The sequence below is a fragment of the Ostrinia furnacalis genome, unplaced genomic scaffold (genome assembly GCF_004193835.3).
Source record: "Ostrinia furnacalis isolate ACB-3 unplaced genomic scaffold, ASM419383v2 OfSCF0215, whole genome shotgun sequence".
Classification (NCBI taxonomy): Eukaryota; Metazoa; Arthropoda; class Insecta; order Lepidoptera; family Crambidae; genus Ostrinia; species Ostrinia furnacalis.
This window is the reverse complement of record NW_021130454.1, coordinates 132,115-141,872: the sequence shown is the minus strand read 5'-3', so window position 1 is coordinate 141,872 and position 9,758 is coordinate 132,115.

The window sequence follows — 9,758 nt, the reverse complement described above, 5'->3', positions numbered from 1 at the left end:
CAGTTTTCTATAAAAGGTTTTTAATACCCTTTCAATAATTTGTAGTTTTCTATAAAAGGTTTTTAATACCCTTTCAATAATTTGTATCCCGCTTTGCAACGGAGGGAAGTTGATAAATTAGATTTCGAATTCCTCCTATATTCTTCTAAACAAATTCGTTGCAAATGAGCTATCCCCAAGACTACTCAACCTTCACTGGTTAGGTTTCATCATCATCATCATCATCATTTCAGCCATAGGACGTCCACTGCTGAACATAGGCCTCCCCCAATGACTTCCACATCGCACGGTTGGTAGCGGCCTGCATCCAGCGCCTTCCTACTTTGCTACCTTTATCAGGTCGTTGGTTCACCTTGTGCGTGGATGTCCCACGCTGCGTTTTCCGGTACGCGGTACAGTTAGGTTTAATGGAGTCTAAACTCTAGATTCTGGCTATGCAGGAGTTGCAGCGATGGGAGTTATTAATTTCGTCCCACAACCCATAGTTGGTGAACTTAGAACATTGCGATGGATGCTAAGAGCAAAGCTTGCTTCTGTATCTGTCTATAAATAAGATTACATCCTTTGGATAGAAATATCTAGCAGATAAAGTCACCGGTCAGCAATATGTTTAGATTAACCTGGCTCTCGGTCTACTTCATTCATACAAACCCGATTGTAACTGTCATTGGCAATGACCTTTCGCAGTCACGTGGGTTTCCAATGCCTTTCCACGAATACCCTCGTCCACGCGACTCTATAGCGTCATACTTTAAAGCATTTTCTGAGGGAGCTTTTTTAACGCATGCTTAGTCATTTCATTGACGGTTTGCACGTTTTTCACTTCTTTTAGAACTTTTAGAAATACGTTTATCCTGTTTGAGCCTAAATTGTGATGATAAGTATCTAAAATAGAAAACGCTGAATCAGTAAATATCTCTCCACTCGGAATTTAAATGGAGGAAGCATAGATATAGGGAAAGAAGTTATAGGAAACTGGAACAGAGTTTCATTACATTAAAACAATTTTTTCCTTCATGTACCCGCTAAAAGACAATATTTATAGCAAAGATAGCGCATGATTGCTTGTGTCTTCTTCAATTTTAGCGAAGTTTATCGTCATTCTACAGTTGAAATTAAATTACGTTTTGAATTTCGTTTTATAATACGCGTCTGAAATCTTAGATTCTATTACGGTAAGTGTTACATAATTTAGTGTAAGACCTTAATTATGTATACTTAGTATGCAAATAGACGATTTGAATTATGTAGAAAACAATTTCAGTAGGTATACAGCTTAGAACATGAGCTATAATGCAAAGTCGGGTCGGCTTACTAGTCCAGAATAAATCTGGATTTTCAATATTGAGGGATTAATGCTCCTTGAGTCTCCTAAGTAGTTGTCTTAGGGGACTTGTGGAGATTAACAGAATATAGGATGAATTTAATAGACATTAATATATTTACCTACTATCTTTGGAGTCCTTCCTTAGTAGGTATCATCTTCAGCTTATAAAGAGGCAAGAAATTCTCGAAGTAAATCCAATGAAATAAAATAAATTGAAAACACGACTAAGCTTGTTTTTATTCGTAACTAGCGGCCGCACGCGACTTCGTACGCGTGGATCCCGTTTTACCCCCTTCCCGCTTTTCTGTTGACATTTTTCCTGAATTTTCCGAGAGCCCGAGACCTTTGCAACGAATGCAAAACCGTGGAAATCGGTTCGTGCGTTCTGGAGTTATAGCGTCAGGGAGGAAAACCCGACTTATTTTTATATAGTAGATTTACATGGGCGTATTGTTTGTTTGTAACTTGTAAGAAAGTAGGTAACCATATTGATTCTTCATTATATCGTGTGGGTTGTAACAACTGAAGTTACTTGTATCTACAACTCTTGTATAATTAGGAATTAATGTAGGTAATTTAAGATTTCAGTTAAGAAATACGATTTTTATTGTGATGAAAAAGCTTTCGCAGGCTTGTTGAGAAGTCAAGCCTAAAGAAATGGTCATGGATAATAATCTGACATTCCTGACTATTGAATATCGTCAATTACGCGACGCAATTCAACTTTATCGATTCGATCTCGACAACCAATATTACTTAGTTGTCTCTAAGAACATTACTTTTGAGTTTTGATGATATCGTAGCATTTACTAGATATCTCCTTAGTATCTCACTTCAGAATTAGTATGTTCATCATACACAAACACAATTAAAATATTTTTCATTAAAATTATCTTGTAATTTTGTAATCACTTTAATAATATCAACCAGCGCAAGTTAGCTCTACCACACTTGTCAAAGATTATGGCTGAGTTTACACCACCTAACTTTCACGATAACTATGACGATAACCGGTGCTTTTTGTACGGAGTTTGACAGATATTTGACGTGTGTCAAAGTTAAAATAAGATGGTGCAACCCAGCCTAAGCTTTCTCATTAAGCTGCAGTCAGATTGCACATTTCCTTCGTCTGGTTTTGACGTTAAATTAACTCGAAAATGCACGTCGATACGAGTTACACGTGCGGGGAATGACGTCACTGTGTTTACATAGGCATTTCTAGCCGCTCCATTATCAGCTTTAAACTGGATAAGGAACCCTAAAAATGACCTCAATAAGTAATTGAAAAACCAGGAGATCGTGTTTTGTTTTGTAGTTTTCGATCAACAATACAAATATTGATGATACAACAATACTGGCACTTCTTGAGGTCATCGGTCTATCGAGGAGAGTGTTAGTACTCTACATTTGCCAAAACGTATTCTGCGTTCAAGAACCCGTTCTTATTGCACAAATATATATGACCTACAGTTTAGCTTGTCAAGTTTTGGGAATAGCCTAGCCTAGTCCATTATTTGATCTAAACTATATGGATATCCCTGGTCCAATATATCTACCAAAAATACTTATATATGATACACATAATTCTATAAGTAACATAATAAACAAAACCTTCTCGGTATCTAGTTGTAAACGGTGCGCAAAAATGGATGGAAATTTAAAAACGGGGGAAGTAGCTCAAAAGAAATTTTCGTACCGAGAGCCTTGTCGCGCCTCGGGTCAAAAAATGCTACGATTTTTACTTATTTTCCTTTGTCAAGCATCGCAGGTTGTGACGTCACGAAGTCGCTGAGCGGGAAAGACTATGTGTAAAATGCAGAAGCTATTCTTTAAAGGTTCTATTTAGAGGTGAATATTTAACCTCTACGTGGCCCTTGAAGATCTAGTTCAACGACTTTGTAAACTGTTGAAGGTTGAAAAATAATAATTTAATACGTAGGTATTGTTATATAAATCAATGAAATTAAACTGATAATCAGGATGCTGCATGAAAGTAGGGATGTTATGGATATGTAGTTTCGGTTATGGATACGGTTACGGATATAGGAATAATATTATACCGGTTTCGGTTACGGTTACGGATATTTTTTTATATCAGATATCCGAAAGTTTCGGTTACGGTTACGGATATCCATAACATCCCTGCATGAAAACCATGATTAAGACATGTCCGAAGACTATGCCTTTTGTCGGTAGGTAATTTATAATTTATAATATAATAATAATCGTAATTATTTTACAGTTTGCTAACTGAAGAATTATAATTCTTATAAGGTTTTATGCTACAATATAATAATGTTTCTATTCAGTACTTACCAACAAAATATGTAAATGGCCTCCCAAAGTTTATGCGATATTCCGTACTAAACAGTCCATTGATTTACGAGTAGGTATTATTAGATCTATCGATATCCAATGAGATTAATTAAGGATAGATTCATTATTTATCCGAAAACGCTTAGTTTTCTCCCGATATCATTTTGTCCTCAATTTCATTTGTATCACCAAGAATATTCATTTTACAAAGGTACCTTACCATTTAATGTAAGTTTATTACAATACTTGCGGACTCTGAAAGGTTGACTGGTAGAGAATGCCTAATGGCAGTAGTAAGCCTACTCATTTGTATGGCATTAATAAACAGCATGAAATTAGGTAAAATACTTTTTTACCTTGCATTTCAGACTTTCCTTCTTAGTCAAAAGTTAGTAGAATTTTCTCCAGGGTTGTGTGCATATTACCATACTGTTCGTCCCTTGCACCTCTTTAAATAGCTTCACTGACAAAACAATGTACCTAATTATAGGTTTAGGACCTAGATGGGTACAGAGATAAATGTATCTGAATATAGAGAAGGTATATTTACAAGAGTATCAAAGTCCAATCGGCTGTAGCACCGTTGTTACTGATCTATATCTCGTCTCCATTGTTTGCGAGCGCCAGACACCCCAATGCTTATAGCTCATTTTTACCTCTGAAGAACAGAGGACAGCGTAGAGTCGCCAGTTTTAAAAATCTGATTTGATTTGTTAGGGCAAAAATATGTAGATGAGACGAATGTCATGTTTTTCTTCTCGCTGAAAATCAACGGAGACCTACGAGTATGTTCAAAGTTAAGAACGAGCTTTATTCTGGAGTCTCGATTTTATCCAAACCATTGACAATGTTTTGGCCACTCCACCAGCGATAATTATGTTATTTGTCATTTATTCAGAAAATGGGAGAAGTCACACTATGTTACATTAATTTAAAAAAGGACGTGTAACTTCCTCTTCATGACGTATCATCGCTCTTATTTAAATTTTATCAAAGACGTATTGCGAACTTTCTGGCTATTTGGTTGTCACGAACTATAAGTATTTAATAATGACGACTGTACCTACCTGAAGGCCTAGTATGAGTGTGGACGCTCACTAGTGAGCGCGTTTGATGTCTCACACTCAGCCCACTGAATTAAGTTTTATAAGATTTTAAACTTTCGCGTTCCATTTCAACTAAAGTACTCTTAGTAAATGAGTGCATAATGCAAGCCATGAGACGCCATGAGTACATAATGTAACTCATTAATAAACGTCGCGTTAATACTCGTGTCTTACTACTCTAAAATAAGTTTTCACCAAGACAAAGTTATTTGATGACACGTCCTTAAAAAAAATCTGAAAAAATCGGCACGTTGTTTGAATCTGTCGACTCTACGCTTTTCCCAAGTCCGATACGGTCGTCTGAGCAGTTATTGTCTCCAATAATGAACGGCCGCTGCTACGGACCACAAGCTTATAGCAAACTCGTATATTCCCTCACAGTCTGCATATAAAGGAACGTGTTCAATNGGGGGGGACTTCCTGGAATCGTATCAATTGAGCTTCGATGATTGGTAGACTTTGAAGGTTTCAATCAGCAACTGTTTTGTGTTTGATTTCAATTGATTTCATGTCTCTATGACTCAATATAATGAGTACGTCACTACGGATACGAGAATAATGCGATTTTCTGTTGAATTATGTTAATTCTATTCTTTGTATAAGTCTTAACAATCGTACACACCTTTCTTCGTTGGCATGGAAAGCCTTAGGCTGGGTTGCACCATCTTACTTTAACTTTGACAAACATCTGTCAAATTCCATATAAAAAGCACCAGTTAACGCCATAGTTAACGTCAAAGTTAGGTGGTGCAACTCAGCCTTAGAAAGGTAAAAGTCACATATTATAAGGATTATTTAACTAATTTCCAATTTATTAATAATTTATAAAAGCAGAAAGAAGAGCCTACATCTCAGACTTTTACTAAGTATCCTACATAATTTCATTTTATAAATATTTTACTTCAAATATCATGCTCACAAATGCTGTAGCGATTGTTGGTATTTAAAAACAATTTCAGTATGGCTGTTTGTTCAACAAATTGACAATAAATTGTTAGAATTACAAAAATGTTACACAAAGAACCAAACTAATTGCTACAGTTTACAGTTGTGCTTATAATTAATGCCTTGTCATTGTTTTTCTAATTCCGAACTAATTAAAAAAGAGCCCCTGTTTTCAGACAAAATATGGACCAGGATCTCTGAGACAAAGCACTTTAAGTAAGTTTTGATTGCTACGTAATCTAGATATAATGCTTTTTCCTTGTTTCTGTGTTGATAACAAATCATCGCCAGATGTTGATTTTTTATGTTTGTTTGTATGCAATCGCTTTTAAGTTAAAGGCCTTTAAGTAGGCCTAGTTGAGAAGACTATCCAGCGGAGGCCTAGTTATAGGCCTTTTTTAAGCAGATCTACAAAAAGCTGCTAAAACACTTTTTTCTCTTACCATATCATTTGAAGGAAATCAACTGACAAAAACATTATGTAGCTAAAACAAAGCCCTATACGTACCAAGTACGTACGTGTATGTTACACATAGGTAAATAAAATGCTGTACATACAGAATAATATACCTATTTTGTACCTATGACGTATTTCAATCTCAGTAGTTCAGCGTAACAAAATATTTGAGCGCTTATAATTTAGTTACTACTATTAATGTTGTTAAAAAGTACGACGTACCACGTATAAAAGGCATATTTAATAAGCTTAGGGGCTTAATATCTCATTAAACACACTTATTAAAAAGTAATTAAGTACGTAGTTACGTAAGCTTTGTTATCGGAGGCTCAAAATATCAGGCCAATTAAGACAGCCGTAACGAACTCGAAAAGTTTGGTAATTAAGGTGTTTTTTCCTAACGGAAGACACCGTAAAGACGTCAAACTAAGCCTCTTTACAAGTTATAATTCAGTGCTGTGGGTAACTTCTCAATTAATTTTTAGCTCTCATCTTAAAGTTAAGTATTTTTTGCGAGATAAAATATAATACTTAAATTTAAGATTGAAACCTACCAGTTTCAAAGGGGGGCCGCCGTGTAGGATGGTGGGACGTCCGCGGAAGGCGTCTATAAGCAATATAATTACGCGCGAGCGATAAGGATGGGTAGCTTGGGGTCATTGGACTAAATTCTACGTGCTCACGGACCAGGCTTTAGTACCTACCCAAGGCGCTGACCTCTATGCGGCAGAGGGAACACCCCGTGCTTGCACTAGTGGGTGTGGAACTATGGAGCACTAACCCGCAATGCAATGTCGAAACATACCCTTGGAACAACCCTCTCTAATTTACCAGAGGCAAATGGGGGATAGAGGATTTGGCCTACTCCCCACACAGGCCAGATAAGCTGGGGAGTCCCTTCGTATGACCCATCTACAAAAAGAGTGGGTATTATTACCTTATTTTGCTTGCCGGAACCTTACGATTAAAGCACATTCAACATTTAAACCATTTATGGGCAATCGTAAGTTTGTAATAAATGGAGATACCTCATTACAAAGGTTCTTGAGGTCAGCAGAAATTCCGGGAAATTAAATCAATGTCCAATATAAGTCGAGAAAAATACGTTTCGGTATTGTATTGCCCTTTGACTTTACTCCCATGGTGGGCATCGTAACATTTCCCGGGAATAAAAAAGTTTTTACATAAATCGACATAAAATCTTTCTGTAACAAGACAAACTGATCAATATTCGTAGAAAGGCGGGCAATGAATACCTTTCATAAAAAAATAAAAGCATAAAAGCTGAAATATTTTCTTGTACCTATTATGACCAATATGATTATTTTAGTCACTAATTTGACCTATGCTGAATGTAATCACAATAACACCCACTCGCCCTCCAAAATAGGTAGCTCGTACGTACCTATAGGTAAAGCATCCAACAATCTAGGTACATAATTCATATTCTTCTGTAAACATTTCTAATTATGTAATAAATTTCGTGGGTTCGATTCCCGCCTTAGACAGTTCAATTTTTTCAAGTTATTTATAATTTTCAAAATAAATCTCCAATGTTGTACAAAAATACATGAGATTTATGTAGGTCTAGAGTCCTTTAGTGGGCTTAGGTAATACCTAGGTACCCTAAATTCTTTCTTTAACGAAAAAATCTCAGACTTTTATGAACTCACCTATTTAGTGGCCAATCTTCTGAATTGAGTATCTTTCTTAATTACATTTGAACCTACCTTCGTAGCCTACAGCAAATAGGGTCAACAACTTTGTCAATTTCTAACGTCTTCATAATTAAATTGGTTTTTTCTAAAGCCCGGATCAGAGATGGGTTTGGAGATGAGATTCTTAATGGAGTTTGGACTATTGTGTGGGCGGTGGTAAGCGAGACGAGTCCTAAAGGTGGCAATCCACCTATATCGGAATGTTATGGTAGTGCTGAAAGAAACTTATTATGATGTGATGTGGTACCTACCAGTACAGTTACTTAAGGCCATGATTTCCCAAATTGTCGATATTTGACCTATTTTGTTTGCAGATAGCTTCTAAATGAAAAGATATTTTAGCAAATAAAAAATTGTACGAGTAAGTTAATGTCTTTAACTAGGGCGACAACTTTTCCAAAACACGATATTGCATAGTTTGTCCGATAAAAAAAAATCCCAAAGAAGTACGTCGACGGCTTTTTTGTTTTACTCTCATATATTCGTTTTTAACATTTTACACTTAAAATATATACTAATAGATAGGACTTTGTATTTTCTAGGTCGACAACTTTTCAAACTTTTGTTATTGCGTCTTATTTAGTTACTATGTTGAAAAAATGTAAAAAAATCGGCCATGACGGCTTGGACAATCTCAATCAGTCGCGCGGTGGCGCTTACGGAGGACGGACGCGTGTCAGTTTTATTCCTGTGACAGTTCGCGATTTGTCAATATTTTTGACAAAATCGCCTCGGTCTGGCGGGTGGCGAGTCACAGTATAATAATATCAGTATTACTGGAGAAAGCTAAGAATTTTCAATCATGATACATAGTACATTTTCCAAATATCAGATAAAACCAATGAGTTAAAATTAATTTATTTATGGGAAATTATGAGTCAAGCCGCAATACAATTGAATTATGACGCGCTCAGACGCTATTTTCTACCTGAATAGAATCTATTAGTGTAAAAAAACTATAATTGACTCCAAAACAACTGCACTAGATAAATACAAGTAGAAAAATTATTACGTTATTTATTTACTAGGCCTTTGCAATCAGTATCCAAATTAGGAGCTAGTCAGAATCTGTAACTTAATCGATTTACGTGAAGAAAACTATTTATGTTTTTCATACTTATTAGAATTAGATTTTCAATATGTTTCTTCGCGAAAATATCACAATTAAAAATAACACCTGTAACGCCCCTGGGTCTGCGGGTGTCTATGGGCGACGGTAATCATTTACCAACAGGTGATCCGTTTGCTCGTTTGCCTCCTGTCACATTAAAAAAATTGAGATAAAGTGGTATTGGCACACTGAAAACCAGCGCCGTGGCCTTCGTCACCGTGGGCCACGGCATATGCTGAGTGGGGTCCCGTTGCAGTGGGCATCTTGTTGGTGAATGGGTGGCACTGCTCAGTTTACTCTTGTTTTTATTTTTTCTTCTTTTATTATTATGTGCCACTGTCATGTCTATGTAATTGCCTGTATTTGTGTGATGTCCATTGTAATAAATGTATCTTTCTTTCTTTCTTTCTTTCTATTGAATTGTTGTATAGAGCTTATTAAAAAATTTGGATACTGATTACAAAATTAGCCATTTTCGGAGTCGGTGGCCTACCTTTTGGTGAAAACTGAAATCCTCTTATAAGGTGATGAATTTTAGGAGCATGTCATGAAACCAAAATTATTAGCATACAAGAGCTTGTTTTAAAAAAAATCTTTTTATTTATGATGGGGAATTTACTGCGGCGTAGTAGCAGAGATTTTCCGTTTGTAGATCGTAATAATTTCGAAGAATAGGGATGTTTCGTGGATAAAGCAAGAAAGTAGCAAGAGTTTGATAAATTGCAAGCTAAATAAAAGCTTGTAATAAAGTCGGGTTTGTTCAAATTTCGAGAACGAC